Here is a 9337-nt window from a genome sequence, read left to right as displayed (position 1 = left end):
CGATTGCATAAGATGACAGTAAGGGCTCTGGAGAGAAATGAAGCTGGATGAGGAGAACTCGATAGTCTCTTTTATTTAGGATGGTCCAGACAAAGAGAGTCATGCTGATGAGTCACATTTCCAGCAAAGACTTAAGTGAAATTAAGGAGGAAGCCAGGTAGACATCTGAGAAAAACTCCTGGCTAGAGGGGACAGTAAATAGGAGGACTTCGAGGACAAATACATCTTTGTATCTCTGACCATATACCTACCTGTATATTTCACATAAAAGTTGTTAAAACTGTGAAGAAAAGGTGCGACATAAAATAAATGTTCTTTTTCAGATTCCACCAGATTTGCCCCAGCTTTTATGTTATAGGTTTCTATGATCAGAAATCATGACGTGATAGAAAATTCCTCAATTTTAGGACTAGAAAAATTTACTGGGCACTTTAGACTCTGTTTCAAACTAGCTCTTTGGCCTTGGGCAAGTCAAGGTAAACACTGAGCTTTCTGTAAGGAATAGGGCTTGGACATCTTTACTTGACATAGACTTTTATGCAGATAGGCTCCAAGTGATAGTTCTTTACTGTTTATTAGAATCAGTTGGGGAGTGATTTTTTAGAAAGTGTTACAATTTTTAAAACTTCCCAAAACTGAAAGTAGGACACCTGAACAGAAATTGCAAAGCTGGAGACTGACCACCTTTTTCCACAATTAACTGACCACCTTCCTCAGTACAGAAGGTTGAGAAAGGTTTCTATGGGATCACATGGGGCACTGGAAATATTTTGTCAGACCTAATTGTTGCCAAGCCAGTGTCTCACATATTAGAATAGTCAGAGGGTGCCCTGGGACAGTGGAAAAAGGGCTAGTATTGGAAGTGACCAGACTCACCAACCCATTGGTAAAAGGTATGTGTTTCCTGTGAGCCTGGTGTGCACTCTACCATATCTTATAAAATAGAGTAGGAAAGATTGTCAAATCATTGGAGTGTGTCTTTATTTGCCAGTATCACTATAAAAATGTACCACAGATAGTTGGCTTCAATGAAATAAATTTAGTGTCTGGTGGTTCTGGAGGCTTGCAGTCCAAATAAATATGTCAGCAGAGCTATCCTTCCTGTTAAAGGAGAGAATCCATTCCACATTTCTCCCCTGGCTCTGGTTGGTGACTGGCAATTAATGGCAATCCTAGGCTTGTGAAGTCACAGCTCAATCTCTGCCTCAGTAAGATGGCCGTCTCTGTCTGTTTCTGTCTACGTGTGTCCAAATTTCTTCTCTTTATAAGGACACAGTCATATTGGAGAGCTCATCCTAATCCATTTTGGCCTCATCTTAACTAAAAACATTTTCAAAGATCCTGTTTAAAAATAAATTCATGTGCACAAGACAGGGTGTTAGAGGACTTCTACCTGTCATTTTAGGGGCCACAATTTGATCTACTACAGGACATGTCTATGAAACAATGCACTAGAAAAACATAAAATAAATTAATTTTAACCACCGTAAAGAATAATTCAGGGAAATTTAACAATCCAAGAGAACCAGGAGAATGTTAGTTTTTGGGTATGCAAAGAATTTTCAGTTTAATGAGAAAGAGAGAAAATACATTTCTATTCCTTAAGGGGACTCAAGATAATGGAGTTGGTGTATTTCTGTTGGTAAATGAGTGATTTATTTCTATGCCCTGTCTTGCTGAAAAGACACTTTTCATCATCTACCCAACATTCATCTTTTCCTTAATCCTTTTTTTAACATTTTGAATACTCCTCCACCTTTCCTCCCTTTGAAGAAGCTGGCTCCACTTTCTAGCCCCAACCCTAACCCTACTTTTCTACAAGTTTTATCTCAGTTGCTCAGCCCAATGTTGTAGGTGATGCTTATCTCCATTTTGCATATAGGAAACTGAAGCAAATTGAGATTTGAATATTGGCCATTTCATACAGCTAATAATCCAGGCTTCCTATTACTACGCTATATTGCCTCTCTATCATGATAGACTGTAATGCAGATGTAATAAGAAAAACCCTCAAGATAACACAAGTGATCACATTTCCCTTCTCAATTTAACATAAACAAAAGGGAGACTATCTAAAGTGGATTTTTCTTAAGAGGCAAAAGTTCTCAGTGCTTAACAGAATATAAATAATACATTATATTTATAGGGGCAACTTTGCCACTTTGAGAACTGTTTTTAGAGCCAACTATAAGCACAACTGTAAAATAGGTAAAGTAGATTCAATGCTTTCCCATTCCCCTGCTCTTCTTTCCAATACTCACTCACTCAATAACTTCCCCCAGGCAACCGGAGCTCTCATTCTGCCTTTCTCCAGCTCAACCCCCTAGAGCTGGAATGCGCTCAAGCAGCTGCTTGCCCAACCTTCTCTCCACAAAAACAAATCTATTTTGTGTCCCTTTATCAGAGAAACATTACCAGCGTAATGACATTAGTAATCTTATAGCTCAGCTGCATTAATATGTTAATGTGCCACTCCATTCATTTATTCATCCAATCAGAAATGTTTATTTAATAATTTCCATGTGGAAAGGACTGGCACAGATGCAGAACTAGGACCCATCCCTCATGGAAATCCTCTATTTATTCAATAAATAGAACATATATTCAAATAATTCACACTCTAATAAAACTTTGGTAAAGATGTCACTGAAAAGAATAGCTGAAGTTCTTTGGATTTTGGAAGAGAAAAATAACACTTTGTCTTTTAATTCTTGGGCATTTTACAGTAGGAGGTCTTAGAAGACATAAAGCCAGAAACTATTTTCATCTTTAATCCCAATGATTGATTGTTTGGTTTACACTGATATCTTTCTTTTTAAATTTCTGTACTCCTTAAGAACTACTGAGTGACCTGTTTTCCATCAATTTGGTTACTAATGGCAGACCAACATCTGCATGCTAGATCTTTAGATAATAGAAAACATGTAAGTATTTTAGGACGCAAGGGATGGCACTTCTCCATCTTCTAACCACTCTCTCTCTCTGACAGATGCCAGCCAATGGCACATTTACCCAGCAGTGATTATGGACATCTGACTGGGAATGGAAACAGAAACTTAAGCCATCTGCTAATGTAAGCTTTGTATGATATAGATATCATCAGAAGATCTCAGCCTCCCCTTAACTGTTTTACTCCTTTTCTTCTACAAGTATTCAGAACCTTGCAAACAACTCTTTAGGGTTTAGACAACTTGGGGATTTTGACCATTCATGTTTTTAATTAGTATCTTCAGTAAGAGAAATAAATTTTATCCCCCCAACGTTTGTGAAAGGAAGTCTTCAGCAACAGCAGTCTCATGTCAAAGCTGGGGTGTTTCTTATAAATGTAACTATTAGTTTACTAAAGATTGATATTTTCATCTCTGTTTCATTAACTGATTTTTTTCAAAAAAATATCAAAATTCATATTCACATTATTGCCTATTTAATGAAGAAAATGCTTGATCTGAAAAGGCTACAGGAAGGTTGGCTGGAATAAGCTTAAAATGTTTTCTATGCACTATATTGGTAGCCAAAAATATATCTCTTTTGACAGGTAGAATGTGGTTTTCACATTTAGCTTCGAGGTGATTATAAATCAAAAGTGGAAACCAGTCTGGCTTACTCTAATGGTCTCAATCACCTGACGGCTAAACCTTCTAAACTATACATTTTCCAAGATTATAGAATAAAGAACCTTAATCCCTTAACCACATCCAGATTCTTATGAATTAATTCATCAGTTCATAAATAAATTACATCCTTAAACTACTGCTTAAACTAAAGTGCAGTTATTCTTTTTCTTCCTTTTGGTTTTTGAGTATTAATTCAGGCTTCTTTAATTACTAATCAGCAGCATCAACAAGAAACACATGACATTATATTCATGAGGAGGCAATGAAAGGATCCTCTAAGTGCTTGATAGGTCTGCCATTTACTTGGTAATGTCTTGGGAGGGCACCTTGTATTTATTTATTTATTTATTTATTTATTTATTTATTTATTTATTTATTTATTTATTTATTTATTTATTTATTTATTTATTTATTTATTTATTTTTAATAGAAGACTTGACAAAAATCATCAGCCAAATTAAAATTGATGAAACCAGTCTAGCACAAGAATGGATTTGGAAATCTCCTAAAATGATTATGATTTATTTTTATGCTGTTATTCTTCTGTATGATTCTTATTTTTGGGAGAAAAGTTGTCTTTGTCACCCATAGTGAAATTTTGAAACAGCACAATTATAGCTTAAAGTATTCATACAATTAATTCCCAAGGATTCTGAGAATTCCTGACATATAAATGTTAAGAACACCTAGACAAGAGTGAATTCCCAAAGTATTGGGACACAAATTGCTGTGCAAGAGAAATAAAAATTTGCAGTGTATGTCTCAATGCTGATTTTCGGTGTGGTACTATGCACCTATAGTTATTTATTTATTAATTTTGAGAAATTTTTACCATCCTGTTCATAGTTTGCTCAAATGACAGCTCGTCTAGATGGTCTTGCCATGTATCAAGGACAATAAGATACTTACCTCAGCATTTGAGGTATTTTTACTCAGTAAATAAAATTGTTTTACTCCTTTTAACAATACTGAGATTACCAGTCCCATTATTTTGCAGAATCTCAGTTAGTAATCATATAAATTGTATACTTCTTAGATGGTAAACCTCTTGGGGAGAAGACAGAGTCAATGTTTTTTTTGTTTTTTACTATATTTTCAGTGCCTACATTGTTCCTGAAATTTTCAATAAAATATGTGCTTAGTGAAAGATTGGCTGAGAGAATCATTGTGTGTGTACACACACAATACATATATACACGAATATATACATATATGCACAAACATGCATGTGTCCATATACATGTTTATTTACATATATGCATATATGCGCATAAATACATATTGATTAAGAATACATATATAATGTTATATGTATAAACATGTTTCCATATATACATATATGCACATAAATACAAATTGATTAAGAATACATATATCATGTTATATGTATAAATGTATTTACATCAATTTATTAAGCACCTACTAGTGCCAAAACCTGAATTAGTAATTTTCACTTGTTGATCTACCCAATAACCCTACCAGTTAATGTCGTTGCTCCTATTGTAAAGAGTTGAGATATGTAATATGAAATATAGCTTGCTCAAGATCTGACAGTCAACAGGTAGCATACTGGAATTTAAACCCAAATTTCTAGTGATCAACACGTTTAGAAACAGAATGGCATGTGTTAAAGATCTCAAACATCAATTAATAAAATTCAACTTCAAAACTATTTTAAGATGTCATTGAATTTATTTTGTCCAACAGTAGTGAGTAATGCCTCTTTAGCCATATCACAATGTGAATGTTATGATTTATTTCACCCTATCATCCAGGTAAATATCATTTCCTTTATTATGTCATTAAGAATTATATAAACCTTTCATAATTAAATGAGCAGAAAGTAATAAATATCAATGAAAAAAATAAGCTATTCCTCATGATTTCTTAATCATAAATTATCAATTAAATGATCTTATATTTAATTGAAAGTTATTATCTTTTCTTAGATTTCCTTTACACATTCTTACAGGTTATTTAACAATAAAGGATTATGGAGGCAAATAAGTGACTTGCAAAAAGAAATACAATTACTATTTAAACAATTAATTTTGTTTATTTTAATTTTCATTTGACACATTCAATAGAAAAAAATTAACATTTCCTAGAAATTTCCAAACGCTTCCTTAGGAATAGGTATCTTCCAAAATTGAATATCTCAGCTCAATGTAGATAAACACAAATATGTCAGGTTGAAGAAATTGCCCACAGTTGATTTCTGACTCAGTGCTATTTAAAGAGGCTGGTCCATAACTGTTTGTCATTGGCCCTTAAGGAAGTAAGAAGCTTGACCCAGGTTGCAAATCAACTCAGGCCTTAATATTCCACATTGATTAGTTTCACTGACTCTTTACTTGTTGCAACATGACTTTCTCAATGAAGAAAGCACTGGATGATTTACATCTTGGAACATGTTCCTAAACTCTTTGGGAACCAAGAGCAAAGTCTTCATAGACCATCACCCAAAGCTGCATGGAGCACACACTGAGCCTCACTAGTCTAAATAAATTATTATTGAAATAAAATTCTCAAGGGGTATCATGTGCACTATGTCCCCATATCATATTTGTGATATTTTCTTTCTCTCCAACTATGAAACCTAAGAGAGATGTAGTAAAAGGAGAATTGATGCAGAGAGAAATGTCCTGATGAAAGTTCTCTTCAGTGTGGAAGGAGACCAGGAGGTTAACTAGAAGGATAAAAATAGTTTAAACGTTATATTTCTTTATATATTTTTCTATTTTCAAGTTGAATGTCACTGGGAGTTTATAATAATTCAATTAAATGTGATTATTTTGATAATGTTTTTAAATGAAAAAAAAAACTAGAAGTAAAACCATACTGAAGTGAAGCAATAAGGGATTTAGTTTTTACTTCCATTTAATGATGTTTGGAAAAATGGCTAATTGAATAACATGTGTATCATTACCTAAAACCATCATTCCCTTGTGTCAACAAATAGAATGGCAGGCATATGAGGTTTATGACAGAGGTTGCAAAATTTAGAGTGCAAATTTAGAGAAGCCTGCGAGCACACTAGTTCTTCAGGCTGCACCCTTGAAAATTAAATTAGTTCTGGTATGGGGATGTAGATTCTGCATTTTTCAAAAAGCTATCCAAGGTATTTCAATGAAGCAGTCAGGAGTCCAAATTTTGAGATTCTTTGTACTGCATGAATTAATTGAGTGGTGCCAAACCAACCCTCCTGAGTGACTTTAAGGCCATAGCAAAATAACTGATATTCTGCAAAAGGTGTATTTTTGGGGTCCACTGGGGGATCAAAAGATTTGGCCACCTGTCTAGGTTACACCTTCATAATACAGAAATAATAAATACAATAAATAAATTAATCAATTAGCAATTTTTCTCAAGAGTTGTTCCTAACATCAATATTTTATTTGTGTTTGGGTTCTACATGAGCATGCACTTTATTGATAAAAAGGAGTGGTTTCAGTAGGAAACATTGGACTTCTTTAAATAAAGAGAGTTTGATTGGAATCTCAGAATACAAATGACTAGCCGTTTGTGTTGCTGGTACACACATGCACACATACACAGAGCTCTTTAATTTGGTTCTGATAGCTGCCTATGTCTGCCAAATGCTTGAATAATGGACTAAATGCTGGCATTGCAAAACATGATATCTGATTAAAAAAAAAAAAAAACACTGGATGCAAGCTTCCAAGGTCATGGTTGTGCATGCTGAACTCTCACTCAGACAGAAATACCTCTCTTTCTTGGCTCCTCAGAGAGATCTTTCCCAAATATTGCGTTTAACATAGACCCTGGTCACATTCAACTTCAATTTCCAGCTAGCACATAAACTTTTATAGTTCTTTCGTAGCCTCAAATTACTTTCTTACATACTGTTTCTTTAACATCTCTCTCTCTTCACTGGAACATTTGTTTCCTAAAAGTAGACCCCGCATATTTTGTTACACATCACTTTAATTCCAACAAGTAAATCTGTACTGGGTCAAGCGTTTTATACATGAATTGAACGCATGTGTATTTGGAATGAATGAGAGAATAAATGTTTTAATGACTTTCTAGGATGATACAGCTATATATTCCATTTAAATACATATTCAAGAATTTTGAGGATAGATTAAATGAGTGGTAACATTGGGATATGACTTGGGTAAATAGCAGAGATTTTCTTTTCAATTTTTCTCATCTGCTTCAGTCGGAATGTCAAAAGATGTTAGAAATATATTGTCCACAATATTTCTCTTTTGGCATTTTACAGCAAATTCTGCATATCAAAATACTTGAGGAGTTCTGAAAAAACCTGTTTGGTTTAATTAAACCAGCTTTCCCAAGTTATTTATGACAATTGACCTTTTTTGTTTCTGCAATGATTTATGATGGTTAACTTTATGGTTCATCTTGGCAAGGCTATAGTACCCAGTTATTTAATCAAGCACTAATTTAGGCATTGCTGTGAAGACAATTTGTGGATGTGGTTGAAATCTGCAAAAGTAATAGCCAGTTAACTTTAAGTTAAGATTGCACTTGATAACATGGGTGGGCCTCATCCAATCAGTTGAAGGCCCTTTCTCACAGGAGAAGAAGAAATTCTGCTTCAAGAATGCAGCAATAAATCCTGTCTGTTTTGAAGCCTGCCTTAAAATTTCTGTACTGCTAGCCTGAATATTTGCATTTTGCCAATTACCTAATTATCAAATATATATCTTATTGGTTCTGTTTCTCAGGAGCACTCTGCTGATAACAGTTTTCCTCTTAATATCACAAAGATGCATGTTATCAAGTATGCAGTTGATATATCTCAAGTATCTTTTCCTCTATTCTTTGATATCTCTGCTGGGGTGGTTTGAAGCTGCAAGTACCCAAGAGCAACATGTTCTTAAATCTAACCCATTCCTGTGGGTATGAACACATTGTGAGTAGGATATTTGGATGAAGTTACTTCAGTTAAGGTGTAGTGCAGCTTAATCAGCAGGGTCTTAATTCTATTATTGGAGTCCCTTATAAACAGAATGAAATTCAGAGGGAGAGAGATAGTCACAGAAAGCTGAACATCAAGGGAACCCGGAAGAGAAGGGCGAGACCAGAAGATACAGCCATGAGCTTTGCCACGTGACAACCAAAGGACCAAGTATTGCCGGTAGCTCAGTTCCAGAACACCAGATTTTGAGAAGAAAACATTGCCTGGATGGCACCTTGATTTGGACATTTCGCAGCCTGAAATCTGAGTGAATAGATTCTCATTCTTTAATGGTGTCTGTTTGGAAACCTAAGAAACTGAAACATCTCCTATTATGATAGTGGTGATGGGTAAATAAGAAAGATTTAGCATTTAAGCTTTGTTTTATTCTACAGTTTTCTGAATCATCTTTTCTTCTCTCTTTTAAAAATATAGAACACTTCAAGAATTTGCATGTCATCCTTGCGCAGGGGCCATGCTAATCTTCTCTGTATCATTCCAATTTTAGCATATGTGCTGCCCAAGCCAGCATCTGAATCATCTGTATAACAGAAAATTAGGTAAATTTGTTTATGACCAGAGAGCAGATAGCAGCCTGGAGAGGAGAAAGTTTGCATGCATCCGCAGGTTTAATTGTCTTACTGCTGTAGAAGGGATATGAAAGGATCTCCTTTTATTTCACAGAAACAAAAAAGAGCATATATCTAACACTGAAGGTTTATTTTTGTAAAAATAGACGTTATTTTTCTTCACCTTTGACTATTTTAGCAGTCAC

The 9337-nt window shown here is 34.6% G+C and overlaps 1 non-coding gene across 1 annotated transcript; it reads right to left on the bottom strand.

Annotated features, from left to right (window-relative positions):
- Nucleotides 1-8987: 8987 nt before the first annotated feature.
- LOC143663793 (U6 spliceosomal RNA) lies at nucleotides 8988-9094 on the bottom strand. The gene has a single exon (XR_013166175.1). It is a non-coding gene; the product is annotated as a U6 spliceosomal RNA (small nuclear RNA).
- Between the last annotated feature and the right edge of the window lie 243 nt (nucleotides 9095-9337).

The sequence above is a fragment of the Tamandua tetradactyla genome, chromosome 19, assembly GCF_023851605.1.
Source record: "Tamandua tetradactyla isolate mTamTet1 chromosome 19, mTamTet1.pri, whole genome shotgun sequence".
Classification (NCBI taxonomy): domain Eukaryota; kingdom Metazoa; phylum Chordata; class Mammalia; order Pilosa; family Myrmecophagidae; genus Tamandua; species Tamandua tetradactyla.
Note: the sequence above shows the minus strand (reverse complement) of the source record. Positions and strands in the feature narration are given on the sequence as shown.